This window comes from Phascolarctos cinereus, unplaced genomic scaffold (assembly GCF_003287225.1).
Source record: "Phascolarctos cinereus isolate Bilbo 61053 unplaced genomic scaffold, phaCin_HiC Scaffold_726;HRSCAF=1367, whole genome shotgun sequence".
Taxonomy (NCBI): Eukaryota; Metazoa; Chordata; class Mammalia; order Diprotodontia; family Phascolarctidae; genus Phascolarctos; species Phascolarctos cinereus.
The window spans coordinates 82,966,474-82,979,795 of record NW_027556098.1 but is presented as its reverse complement, the minus strand read 5'-3'; positions in this window follow the sequence as shown (position 1 = coordinate 82,979,795).

Sequence of the window (13,322 nt, the reverse complement as noted above, 5' to 3'; positions counted from 1 at the left end):
TTCTTGGACCTTTTCTCTTCTCTCATTATGCACTCTCTCTCTCTCTCTCTCTCTCTCTCTCTCTCTCTCTCTCTCTCTCTCTTTTCTTCCTCCTCCCCCCCATTCTTTCAGATGACCTGACTCACTACCATAGCTTTAACCATCATCACTAAACAGTGACTTCCAAATGTATCTTTTTCTTTTATATTTTCAGCCCTGACTATTAATTCTTTCTCTCTGGCTGCCTAGGATATGTTTAAATTTGAATGTTCTGCTAGTACCTCAAGCACAGTGCACTAAAACTGAAGCTCATTGTTTTTTCCTTTTAAATCTTTTCATTCTGACTTCATTATTTTTGAAAATTATCTCCAGTTAAGGCATCATTTCTTTTGCTCAAAATCTTTCCATGGCTCCCTACTGAGTAAAACACCCACAGACACACACACATATATGTGTATATGTATGTGTATGTGTATATGTATGTGTATGTGTATATGTATGTGTATGTGTATATGTATGTGTATATGTATATGTATATGTATATGTATATGTATATGTATGTGTATATGTATGTGTATGTGTATGTGTATGTGTATGTGTATGTGTATGTGTATGTGTATGTGTATGTGTATGTGTATGTGTATATGTATATGTATATGTATATGTATATGTATATGTATATGTATATGTATATGTATATGTATATGTATATAAATGTATTTACATTCAGGGCTCTCCACAATATAATTCCACTCTACCTCTCCAGCCTTATCTCATGCTACACATGTTCTAAACTGTAATTAAATTGTACTGATAACTGCTTGTTGTGCATACTCCATACTTTTACACCTCTATGTCTTTGCACATGCCCTTCCTCATGCTTGGAATATGTGGTGAAATGGATAGAACATTGGACCTGGAGTCAGACAGACCTGAGTCTGTAAACCTGACAGGCCAAAGACCTAACAGACCAAATCTAGTCTCAGACACTTTTTAAATGTCACTTTGGCAAGTCACTTATTCTCTGTCTGCCTCAGTTTTCTCATCTACAATATGGAGAATTTAATAGTAGCTTACTCCCAGGGTTATTGTGAGGATAAAATGAGATAATATTTGTAAAGCACTTTTCACATGCTAAATCTCTATAAAAATGCTATTATTATTATTATTATTAAATATTATTATTAAATGCTAGCTATATTATTATTGTTATATTACAATTACTATTACTCTCTCTCTCCTCCATTCTCTCTACCTATAGAATTCCTACTTGTCCTCTAAAGCCCAACTCAAATACATGCTCTTCCATGAAGCCTCCCTGATTCCTCATTTGATAATGATTTTTCCTATCTCAAAATCTCAAAAAGTGGTTTGCTCACACATCCCTTATTTGCTAACATTCTATTATTTTGTACTACAGATATTTACGTATGTGTTATAATACTCTTATTCCATGAGGGCCAGGACTATGTTTATCTAAACTTTGTACTTCATCCAGTACCCAGTACATTACTTTATACAAATAGGAGCTCAAATGTGTGTTGAATCAGATGGAATCCTGTAATGGAAGAGTTAGAAAGAACCTCCAGAATGCAGAAACCAAGAGCTAAATAAATGTCAGCTCATTCAGTCAATTTCAAACCTGAGATTTGAATCTAGGTCTCTTGAATACTAGGACAATGCTTCTACTGTACTGTGCATTAAGCCCAGAAGGGTTAACAATGGTATGATGATTTAATAATCAGATAGTACCCTTTCTCTCCTTTTCCATCCAGATTAATCCTTTGATGAAGAGTACAAAGTGGCATTGTCATTTCCCTGATAATGTAAACCATCCTCATTCCCAACCCATTGATTCACACTTCCACTCATTTTTTTGTTACTATCAGCCTAAAAAATCTAGATGGATTGAATATTTTATGTTTCCTTATTTTTATCACAATAATGAAGTCACTTTTATAGCTTTGTGATTTAATTTTTCTCTGCATTACTGCCCTGTGCTAGAAAAAAAAAACCTTGATCTAACAAAGCAAATTAGGTGAGAGAAAAACACAGTCCTGAAAATGTACATGTGAGGTATACCTACAAAGCAATAGAACATTTTTTAACCAATGAGTATTATCCATTAAAATGTTAAAAGCAATGGTAGCATGTTTAGAACAAAGGCTTAGTCTCCTAGCATGACTATTTTCAAGGAGAAAATATTCATTTGAATGCATAAGTTCTGGTATGCTTAATTAAAATACAGTATCATTCTACTCAAATCAAGTATAGTTTATAATCTGGCAAGAATAATGAAAAGTTATGAGATATTTTAAAAATATATATGTAGTATATATGTATGTATGCTTTCAATCAGCAAAAATCTGCTTTCTCTCTCTCTCCCTGCCCAACCAATTGAGAAAGAAAGAAAAACAGAACCCCTGTTACAAATGTATATAATCAAGCAAAATAATTTCTACACTGGCCATGTCTAAAGAACAAATGTGTGTATACATGTATACATATGTATGCAATATGTTTATATAAATACATATTATATGTACAGATGTTTTAGTCTTCTCTCTGAGTCTTTCACCTCTATATCAGGAAGTGGGTAGCACGTTTCATCACTAATCCTTTGGAATTATATTTGGTCATTATTCTGATCAGAGTTCTTAATTCTTTCAAAGTTTTTTGTTTTTACCATACCATTGTCACTGTACAAATTGGTCTCTTGGTTCTGATAACTTCACTCTACCTTAGTTCATTAAGTTCTTCCCAGGTTTCTCTGAAACCATTCTCTTTATTGTTTCTTACAACATAATAGTATTTCATTATATTTATACACAATAACTTTTTTAACCATTCCTCCATTGATGGGCACCCCTGAGATTCCAATTCTTTCCCACCTCAAAAAATATTATTGTCCTCCCATAATCCATCCTCCCTCTATTCACCCTTCTCTGTTCTCTCTTTCCTTCCTGATTCTCTATTGACTGAAATATATTTCTGTACCCAACTGTAGGTATGTGTGTGGTGGGTGTTCTTGCCTCCTTTGACCAATTCAGAAGAAAATTAGGTTTTAATGTCAATCATTCCCCCGTCATTTCCTCCTTATTTGAGTAGACTTCTTCTTGCCCTCCCTGATTATATAAGATAATTTTCTGTGGCCTTCTTTTGTTTTGTTTTGTTTTGTTTTGGTGAGGCAATCAAGATTAAATGATTTGCCAAGGGTCACACAGCTAGCAAGTTTCAAGTATTTGAGGCTGGATTTGAAGTCAGGTCCTCCAGATTCCAAAGCCGTAGCTCTATCTACTGTGCCACCTAGCTGTCCCTGTAACCTTCTTTTACATGTTCTGCTGCCCCCACACACATGTATTACTCTTCTCCTGTCTTTACATTATTCCTTTAAAATTATCAAGATATAGCAGAACCACTCCCAGTACTTCTGCCTAATTAGACTCTCTCTATGATCCCTGATGATGATGATAAGTTTCAGAAGGGACACATCTATCATTTTCCCATATTTGAATGTAGGCAATTTGTCCTTGTTTAGTCTCTTATGATTCTTCTTTGATGTTTGTCTTTTTTGGTTCTCTCAAACTCTAGTGTTTGAACTTCAAAGTTTGTACATAACAGTTTTTTTTTTAAATCAGGAATGGTTGAAAATTTCATTAAAGATATATTTTCCCCTTTAAGATTATATTCAGTATTGCTAGGTAAGTTATTGTTGGCCATAAATCTATACACTTTTTCTTCTAGAATATCATATTCCAAGCTCTCTGTTTCATTAAAGTAGTTGCTGCTAAATTGTGTATGGTCCCAACTGTTACTACTTGTTACTTCAATTCTTTTTTTTTTTTTTTTTTGGCTGCTTATAACATTGTTTCTTTATAATGTTCCTGGAGGTTTTCATTTTAGGATTTCTTTCAGTAGGTAGATTTTTTTTTTTAAATTTCTACTTCGTCCTCTGGATCTAAGAGATCCTAAAATCCTAGGGTTAGTTAGCATAGTTTTCTGTTAATTTTTTTAAAAAAATATCACATCTAGGTTCTTTTTCTTTTTTGCTCATGCCATTCGGGTAGCCCAATGATTCTGAATTTTTTCCTTCTTAAGCTATTTTCCAAGTCAGTTGTTTTTTGTATAAGATACTTTACATTTTCTTCTACTTTTCACTCTTTAGGATTTGTTTTTATATTCCTTGTTGTCTTATGGAGTCACTGGCTTCTCTTTGGTCCATTCTAATTGCTAGGGAGTTTGTTACCGTATCTTTGTGCTAAACTGCTAATTCCTTTCCCAGTTCTTTCTTCTATAGCTCTCATTTCTTTTCCATATTTTTTCCCTCTAGCACTATTAAAAAAATTTCTAGACATTTTAAACTCTTTTTTTTAAGTCTTACTTCATCTGTTCCAGGAATACTAAGTTGAATTTATGTCCAAGCTGTGTTTTCCTGTAAGGTTTTGTTTGTAAATGTTTGGGGGTCATTCTCTGCTTCTGAGTTTGTGCCTTGAATGCTCCTGTCCCTATGACAACTTTTGTAGGATGAGGGGTTTTTTTGTTTGATTATTCCTCCAGCCTACTTCCTATCCTAAGTCCTATCCAGACTTGAATTTTAGGGCTGAGTTATTTGTACTTCTGAAGGGAAGGTCTAAGCTGGTCCTGCTGCTGTTTTGTTAGAGTATTAAGTGTTGTTCTATTTCAGGATCTCAGACACAGCTCATGCTGGGGCCATGTAAATTTTCAGTGTTCCCAAATTGGTCTGGTCCAAGGTAAAGTCTTATCACTGCCTCTGGGTTTGAGCTCTGCAAGTTCAAACCTGGGTTTGGATCTAAGCAATAGTAAAATGCTATTAGAGTCAGCCACTACGAGCCAGCTAGGAAGCTCTGCTGGCTCAGAGTGACAGAATTATAGGCTCCCTTTTGATTTGAGATTCCTGCCCTACTTACTCCTCTGCAAGATTCAGACTGGGCTAAAAGCTGGAAATGAGATCCTAATCTCTTGGGATCCAAACCATATTACTGCTGCTTTCTTCTGAACTTCCTCATTCCCAAGTACACAGTCTAGAACTATTGAATTCTTCCCCTAGACTGTCACCCCTGGGTGCAGGTCCTTTCCTCCATCTTCCCTGAATCTGTGACCCAGGACTGGGAACAAGCTGCTGTTTGGCACTTGGGCCAAGGTCAAGATTTTATAGTAAACATCTTGGACCTCCTCTTGTCCTGGTGCACAACTTCTCCCTAGGTACTAGAATGTTCTGCAAGTAGAAGGCTCCTGTCTTGTCCCCATTCCCAATGTCTACAGACCTTTCTGTCTGTCTCCCTATGCTGATCAGTGATAGAAAAATGACTCACTGTGCCTTTTTCTTGGATTTCAGTCTGGTGTGTTTTCTAAGTTTTTTTAAAGGAGAATTTTTTTTTGAGGAGAAGGGGAGGAAACTGGGCTGTACTTTTTCCTACTACTTGTCTCTGCCTCCCCTGTGAAATGCTTGAAGTGGATAAGGTTTTTTTTAAGTGGAAGTAGATGAAATTCATCATGATTTCCAGAAAGAGCTTTTGAAATGAACAAAAACAAATTGTTAGCTAATGAGATCACAATTACCATGTAAGAACTATGCCCTTACTATGGAAAGGATAGTACCAAGGACACCAAGGATAAAGTCACTTGGCCACCTCAATCTCCAGGAAGCACTCTGAAGACTACGAGACTACATTTGCATTGAGGAAAGGCTTTTTTATCCACAGAGTTCCCTATCCTGATAAAATCATAGATCTGGGCTAAGATATGAACAACTAACCTATCTCATTGACACAAATTTAAAGTCGGTCGCTCACATACATTTGAAAATGGAAAGAAGCAATAATAATTTGCATTTATGTAACACCAACAGTTTACCAAGAATTTTCTTTTCCACAACCACTCTGATCTAGATGGTTCAAGTATGGTGGTAGTGTTGTGCTATTTGAGGCAGGGAAAGACTGTTGGATTTGGAGTTGGAAGAGAGTTGCTTTCTGATCTCATAGTTAATTCTTCCTAGCTATGCAACCATGAGCCAGTTACCCACTCTGAATCTCTGTATTTTTATCTGTAAAGTGTAAACAATAGACTTATAGTATTTTCCTCATAGGGTCATTTCAAGCATTAAATGAGGTAATATACAATCACTAGATTGTAAACTCATCAATATATTGTGAGGTTCTTGAAGGCAAGAACTGTCTTTTTCATTTTTTTGTATCCCCAGCACTTAGCACAGTGCCTAACACGTAGGAGGCACTTGACAAATGCTTTTTAATGGATTGACTGATTACCGTTCATAAAGTGATTTCCAAGCCTTATATAAATATGAGTTATCCTTATCACTCCCATTTTACAGATTAGGAATTAGAAGCTGAAAGAGGTTAAGTACTTGTTTACATTTCTACTGAGTATCAGTGCAAGAGTATCATCACTCCAAGTTCAGCATCATATTTCTTTCTTCTACATCATATTTCCTCTCTCTTAATATTCATACTAAGTCATGCTATTTGAAACAAACCAATTTCCATGTAAATAAGCTTGTGTTTTAGGAGAATATTAAACAGAACCATATATTAAAGGGGGGAAATGCAGCATTTGCTGTGTTATGGGCTCATATCATCCCAAAAGACAGCCGTAAAAAGTTGTTAGTCCTGGGAAGTAGCATCAAGTTGACAGATTCTTATTAAGAGCAGACTTGAGCTTCTTCTATCAGATTCCAAAGCCCATGAAAATTAGATTGACCTATAATTGTATGACAGTCGAAGAATTATACCCTCTCTAACTAGAAAAGGAGGTATGCAGATACATACAAGCTCAGCAAGTAATATACTGTACTGAAGATAAGGTTTCTGACTTTGAAGACATATGGTGAGTCTTCTTGAAGTCAGAGAGAAGAGGAGGAGTTGGCATGAAATATATTCTGCTAGAAGTGCCCAGGGGACGAACTGTAGCTTTCTACTGACAAAAGTCCCTTTTTAATGTAGTATTTGCCTAGATTTCCTTGCTACCTGTATTCTTATACCTTGTTATAGATATGTGACATACTTTTCCTCTGTATTTCCAGAACTGCTTTATGTTTATGTTTGACTTGCATAATCTGTAATTTATGTAGCATAACCAATGCATACTTAACAGTGATTTTATGAAATTTGAAATTAACCTGGAGGCAAACATCCCAGATGCAAATCATAGAAGCAGACATGGGAAGCTTTTCAGCGATTGGGCAGAATAAATACGAAGGTGGGAGAAAAAAAAGAGAATCTACAAACCATTCCAATTTTCATAGCATATATTATAAGAAAACAAGTATTTATGCATACCTGAATAGATTCATTGAGGCAGTGTAGTTTGGAGGGAAAATCACTAGAAAAGGAATTAGAATACCAGGGTTTGAGTCTTGGCTCTGCTGCTAACTAGCTGTAGAAATCTTTGAAAAACCCCAAGTGACTCATAGGCCTCTTTTTTTTCTCTTTAAAAATAAGGGAATTGGCGGTTCTTAACTTTCTTGATCCATAAACCACTTTGGCCTTTTGGTAAAGTCTTTTAAACACAGCTATTGAATTTTTTTTAAAAAAAAGTTTGTATACCTCAGGTTAAAAATCTTTGGACTACTTAATCTCCAAGGTCCCTTCCAGCTCTGATATAGTCCAACAAATGTATGCTATTTTAAAATTCAATTCATTTTTTTTAATAAGCAAAAATCTATTTTTCTCCTTCCCCTTTCTCCACTCCCATTGAAAAGGAGAAACAAAACCCTTGTAACACATATGCATAGTCAAACAAAAATAATTCCTACATTGATCTTTCCCAAAAAATATATGTCTCAATCATATGAGATTATCACAGTTTCTCTTGAGTCATGTCAACAAACATTTTTTTTTCTTTTTTGCTAGGCAAGGGGGTTAAGTAACTTGCCTAGGGTCACACAGCTAGTAAGTTTTATGTGTCTGAGGCCAGATTTGAACTCAGGTCCTCCTGAATCCAGGGCCAGCACTCTATCCACTGTGCCACCTAGCTGCCCCAACAAACATTTCTTAAGCACCACTATGTGCAGGGACTGTGCCAAGCACTAGAGTTATAAAGAAAGGCAAAGCTGCCCTCAAGATGCTTACTTTCTAATGGGAAAGACAACATATGAATAAGTAGGTACATCACCATTATCATCATTAGCATTTATATAATGCTTACCATATTCCAGACACTGTACTGTGTCGAAAAATATTATCTTATTTCAACCTCACAACAACACTAGGTAGTAGGTACTATTATTAGCCCTCTTTTACAGAAAACTGAGGCAGACAGAGGTCGAGTGGCTTGTCCAGAGTCACACATACAAGATATATGTATATGTATATATGTATGTATGTATATATAAGTGTGTATATATACATATATACATATGCATGCATGTATGTGTAGGTATATGTGTATGGAATTTCAGAGGAATGCACAATAGTAACTGGGCAGACCAGGCAAGGTCTCCTATAGAAAGTGGGATTTAAGCTAAGTCTTGAAGGAAGCCAGGGAAACTAAGATGTGGAAGTAAAAAGACAGAACATTCCAAGAACGGTGGACAGCTTGTACTAAAGCACAAAAAAAGGAAGCATCATGTTGTTTTTTCTCGCTGAGTCATTTCAGTCATGTCTGATGCTCCATGGCCCTGTTTGGGGTTTTTCTTGGCAAAGAAATTGGAGTGGCTTGCCATTTCCTTATCCAGCTCACTTTACAGGTGAAGAACCTGAGGTAAGTAGGCTTAAATGACTTGCCCAGGGTCACCTACTTAGTAAATGTCTGAGGTCAGATTTGAACTCAGGTCTTTCTGACTCTATCCACTGCACCACCTAGCTGCCCCTATCATGTTGGAGAACAGAAACCAGGCCACTCTGGTCGTATTGTAGAGGGTGGGGAGGGAAGTGCAATAAGATTGGAAAATGAAGAGGAGATCAGGTTACAAAGATTTTAAAATGCCAAATAGAAAACTTTATATTTGATCCTGGAGGTAATAGGGAGTCACTGGAGATCATGAGTGGGAGAATGGAAAAAAATCACCCAGGCAGCTGAGTGGAAGAGTGGGAAGAGACTTGAGGTCTCAGACAAACTAGAAGGGGGTTGCAATAGTCCAGGCAAGAGGTGATAAGAACCTGAACTAGGGTGGTGGCTGTGAGAGTAAAGAGAAGGGATCACATGTGGCGAAGGTAGAAATGACAAGATTTGGCAAAGGATTGGATGCGTGAGACAAGTAATGCAAGTCAAGGATAACACTGAGATTTTGGGCCTCACCTACTGAGTACATAGTAATATCCTTACCAGTAATAGCCACGTTCAGAAGAGGGGAGGGCAAGACAGGGAAAATAATGGGTTCTAGTTTAGACATGTTGAGTTTGAGATACTTGCTGTGACTCTGTGTTGAAATTGTACAGAGCTCTTAAATGATCTAATTGCCTTCATTGCTCATTAATACTCTTCAGAATGGCAGCATGGTATGGTGACCAGAGTTCTGTCCTTGGAAGATATCAAGTCTTACTTATGTCATAAGCTATCATTGCGACCTCGGATAAGTCATTTAACTTCTCAATGCTTCTAGGCAACTTTCTAAATTTAAAAATAGCAGAGCTCCTCTTTGTGGTGGCAAACAATTGGAAATTGAGGGGATGCTCATCAATTAGGGAATGGCTGAACAAATTTGGTATATGAATGTAATGGAATACTATTGTTTCACAAGAAATGACGAGCAGGCAGATTTCATAAAAACCTGGAAAGACCTACATGAACTGATGCTGAGTGAAGTGAGCAGAACCAGGAGAACATTGTACACAGTAACAGCCATGTTGTGCCATGACTAGCTTTGATAGACTTAGCTTTTCTCAGCAATGTAATGATCTAAGACAATTCCAAAAGACTCATGAGGGAAAATGCTATCCACATCCAGAGAAAGAACTATGGAGTCTGAATGCAGATCGAAGCCTACTATTTTCTCTTTTTTTCTTTCCCATGGTTTTTCCCTTTTGTTCTGATTCTTCTTTCACAGCATGACTAATGTGGAAATATGTTTAATATGATGCACATGTATAGCCTATATCAGATTGTATGCCATCTTGGGGAGGGAGGAGGAGAGGAAGAGGGAAAAATTTAGAAATCAAGATCTTACAAAAGTAGATGTTGAAAGCTAAAAATGAATAAATAAATAATTTTTAAAATTTTTTAATGTCATATCTGGTACAGTTATGCATTTGTAAAAAAACACTCAATTGGAACTCCCTATACTGATGAAAACATGGGTCTAATTTAAAAAATCATTAGGTAAACTAGAAGTGTATTTTCTTACATGTACTTTTACTGCAAAAAAATTTTGGACTGAAATGTGCTTTTTAAAATGACCTATAATACTGTTCTTAGGGTACATGCCAGGAGATTAATTTATATGTTGGTAGTCTTGGATGGATTGTGAGATGAAGCCAAAATAAACAGAATTCAGATTATACTGAATACCCCTTAGAGCTATGGTGTATTTCACTAAGTCATTTGTTTACAAATAAATTTCTCCCAGACATTGTCTTGCTTCTCAATCTGTTTTTTTATGAAATTAGAAAGGGTCCACTTTGTATCATCTAGAGATGTTTAAGGAATGAAGAAACTTTGCTTCTCCCCAAAGACAACTTACACAAATTTAAAATCCTCTTTCACATGGGTCGACAAACTCAATTGAAATCACTGGTCTTTCTCAAATCCAAACTGAATTTTTCTTCCCCAAACAGATACAAATGGAATAAATCAGTCAGGTCCAGAGATAAGGTTTGACTTAGCAGCCTCATTTTGCCTACCTGCTCCCTCAACCTTCCTCTAAATCTACCCTGTCTTCCATAGGGTGATGGGGGAAGGGAAAGACAAACTCATTTAGGTGACAGAAATGTGTTATATTGGAGAGGGGAAGTACTGTTCTAGAAGTCAAGACAACTGCATTCCACTCTGGGCTCTACACTTCATTTACTAAGTGACTTTGGACAAATCATTTCGCTAAGGACTTGGTTACCTCCGGTGGTTGGATTAGATGGTATTTAAGATTCTTTCTAGCTTTTGCTGTACTGTGGGTAGGGTGTTGAATTTGATATCATGAAGACTTGGGTTCAAATTTTTACTGAATACTTAAAGTACATTTGTGACTATGAGCAAGTCATTTAATCTCCCTCAGGAAATATAATAATAGCTATAGCATTCATATTACAAGGTTGTTGTGAGTCTCAAATGATTTAAGATATTTTGCAAAAACACTGCAAAACACCATATAAATGTCAATTATTATTATAAAAGACTATGAAAGGTGGTTGTTCCACATTTCCAAATAGCAGACTATAGGAAGGGGATTATTGATAGTGAGAATTTTCAATAATGGAACAGCACATACAGTACATGAGTAGGATGGTAGGGTTCTTCAAGATCAGGGGAAAAAAATATCTATCACTGTGACTGGAGAAGGAAAGGTCCCAGAGTTTTTTTGTTTGTCATATATTTTTTTAAAAGAAAATTATTTAAGCTATGTTTAATTTAGTAGTCAATGTAAATGCTGAAAATCAGCTTAAATGAAGGCTGTTACAACCTGGAAATATCCTCAAATTAGTATCTATTTGTAGTCCCACTGCTATCCTCCACATGTCACTTACGTAGAACACTACCTTCAGTTTTGACTAAATCAAATCTAAGGCAAAATCCAAATTTGGAGACTAAGATTCTATAAGCCCCCATGTAAAGGGATTTTGCAGATAGAAGTGAATGTTAAATTTCTGCACCTATAAGGACTTCGTGTAAAAATTAGCAGTTCTAAAGTTATTTTTATGTGCATATGATATATATGTACATAAATATATATGTAGTCAATAAGCATTTATTAAGCGCATACTATATGTCAGGCACTTAAGCACTGGGGATATAGAAAAAGCCAAAATATAATCCTTCCCCTTTGGGAGCATAAATATGTACATCTATCTCTACATATCCCTATTTCTATACACACACACACACACACATATATATAATCAATAGTCAAACACTTATTATGTATGTATACTTATATGCATACATGTATATATAATATGTATATATATACACATATATTAATATAGCTAACATTTTTATGGAGCTTGCTATGTGCCAGGCACTGTACAAAGTGCTTCATAATTATTATCTCATTTGGTCCTCCCAACAAGCCTGAGAGTAAATGTTATCATCATGCTCATTTTACAGATGAGGAAACAAAGGAAAACAGAATTTAAGTGATTTGCCCAGGGTCACGCAGCTAGTAAGTGTCTTTCAGTTCTTCCTGACTCCAAGCCCAGGGCTCTACCCATTGCTCCACCTGTATACAAAGAATAATAATGTTAGAAGCTTCTAATAGTTTTTCTATTATATAGTTCTACACCCAGAACCGTAAGCTATCTTTTTGTTTTTAACGTTCAGTTCTGTCTGCAAAATCTTTAACATTGGCGGCTTATAGAACCTAATTCCCAAATAATTAGATAGATAGATAGATATAGATAGATAGATAGATAGATAGATAGATAGATAGATAGATAGATGGACAGATAGATGATAAAAGGATGGATGGATGGATGGATGGATAGATGAGTGGGTGGGTGGGTGAAGGGACAGATACAGATACATGTGTGTATATATGTACAATACATATGTATATACATGTACATATATATCAGAGAGAAAATGGCTGGATGTATGTGTATCTATGGATATATGTATACACATATATATGATCACACCTATGTAGCCATTCATATGCACATATATAGCCATAGATACATATATCCATATATGCACGTGGGTATGTAAGCATGTGTGTGTGTATATATATATATATATATATACATATGTGCATGTATGCATGAATGTATAATCAGCATTTCTCAAAAAGAAAAAAAAGTCTAGTCACATTTCAAAATCGTCTCCCCACTTCCCATTCCCATTCCCTACCCCCATACCCGCTTATATATCACTAATAATGGTTTCTGGCTACTGTAAATTACGTTAAAAGCACAGAAGCAACTACCGTGGCCGCTTGCTCCTTGTAGAAATTACCTCCTAGCCCCGCTTTGTAATGCGGAAGGAGGAAACCCCCGCCACCGCTGTTTGGCTGCGTCGCAGCGGTTGTTGATGTAATCTCCCAGCCCAGCGGTGTTCCCCATCGCTTCCCGCTTCCCCACCCCCCTTTCCTCCTGCAGACTGAGACAGAGTGCAACTCTTCAGCCACAATAAAGGCTTTTTGTAACTCGATACCTTTGCCCACTAGCGCTGAACTGCTGGAAGGCGGGACGGCGGAGGTGGGGGAGGTAACCGGTATG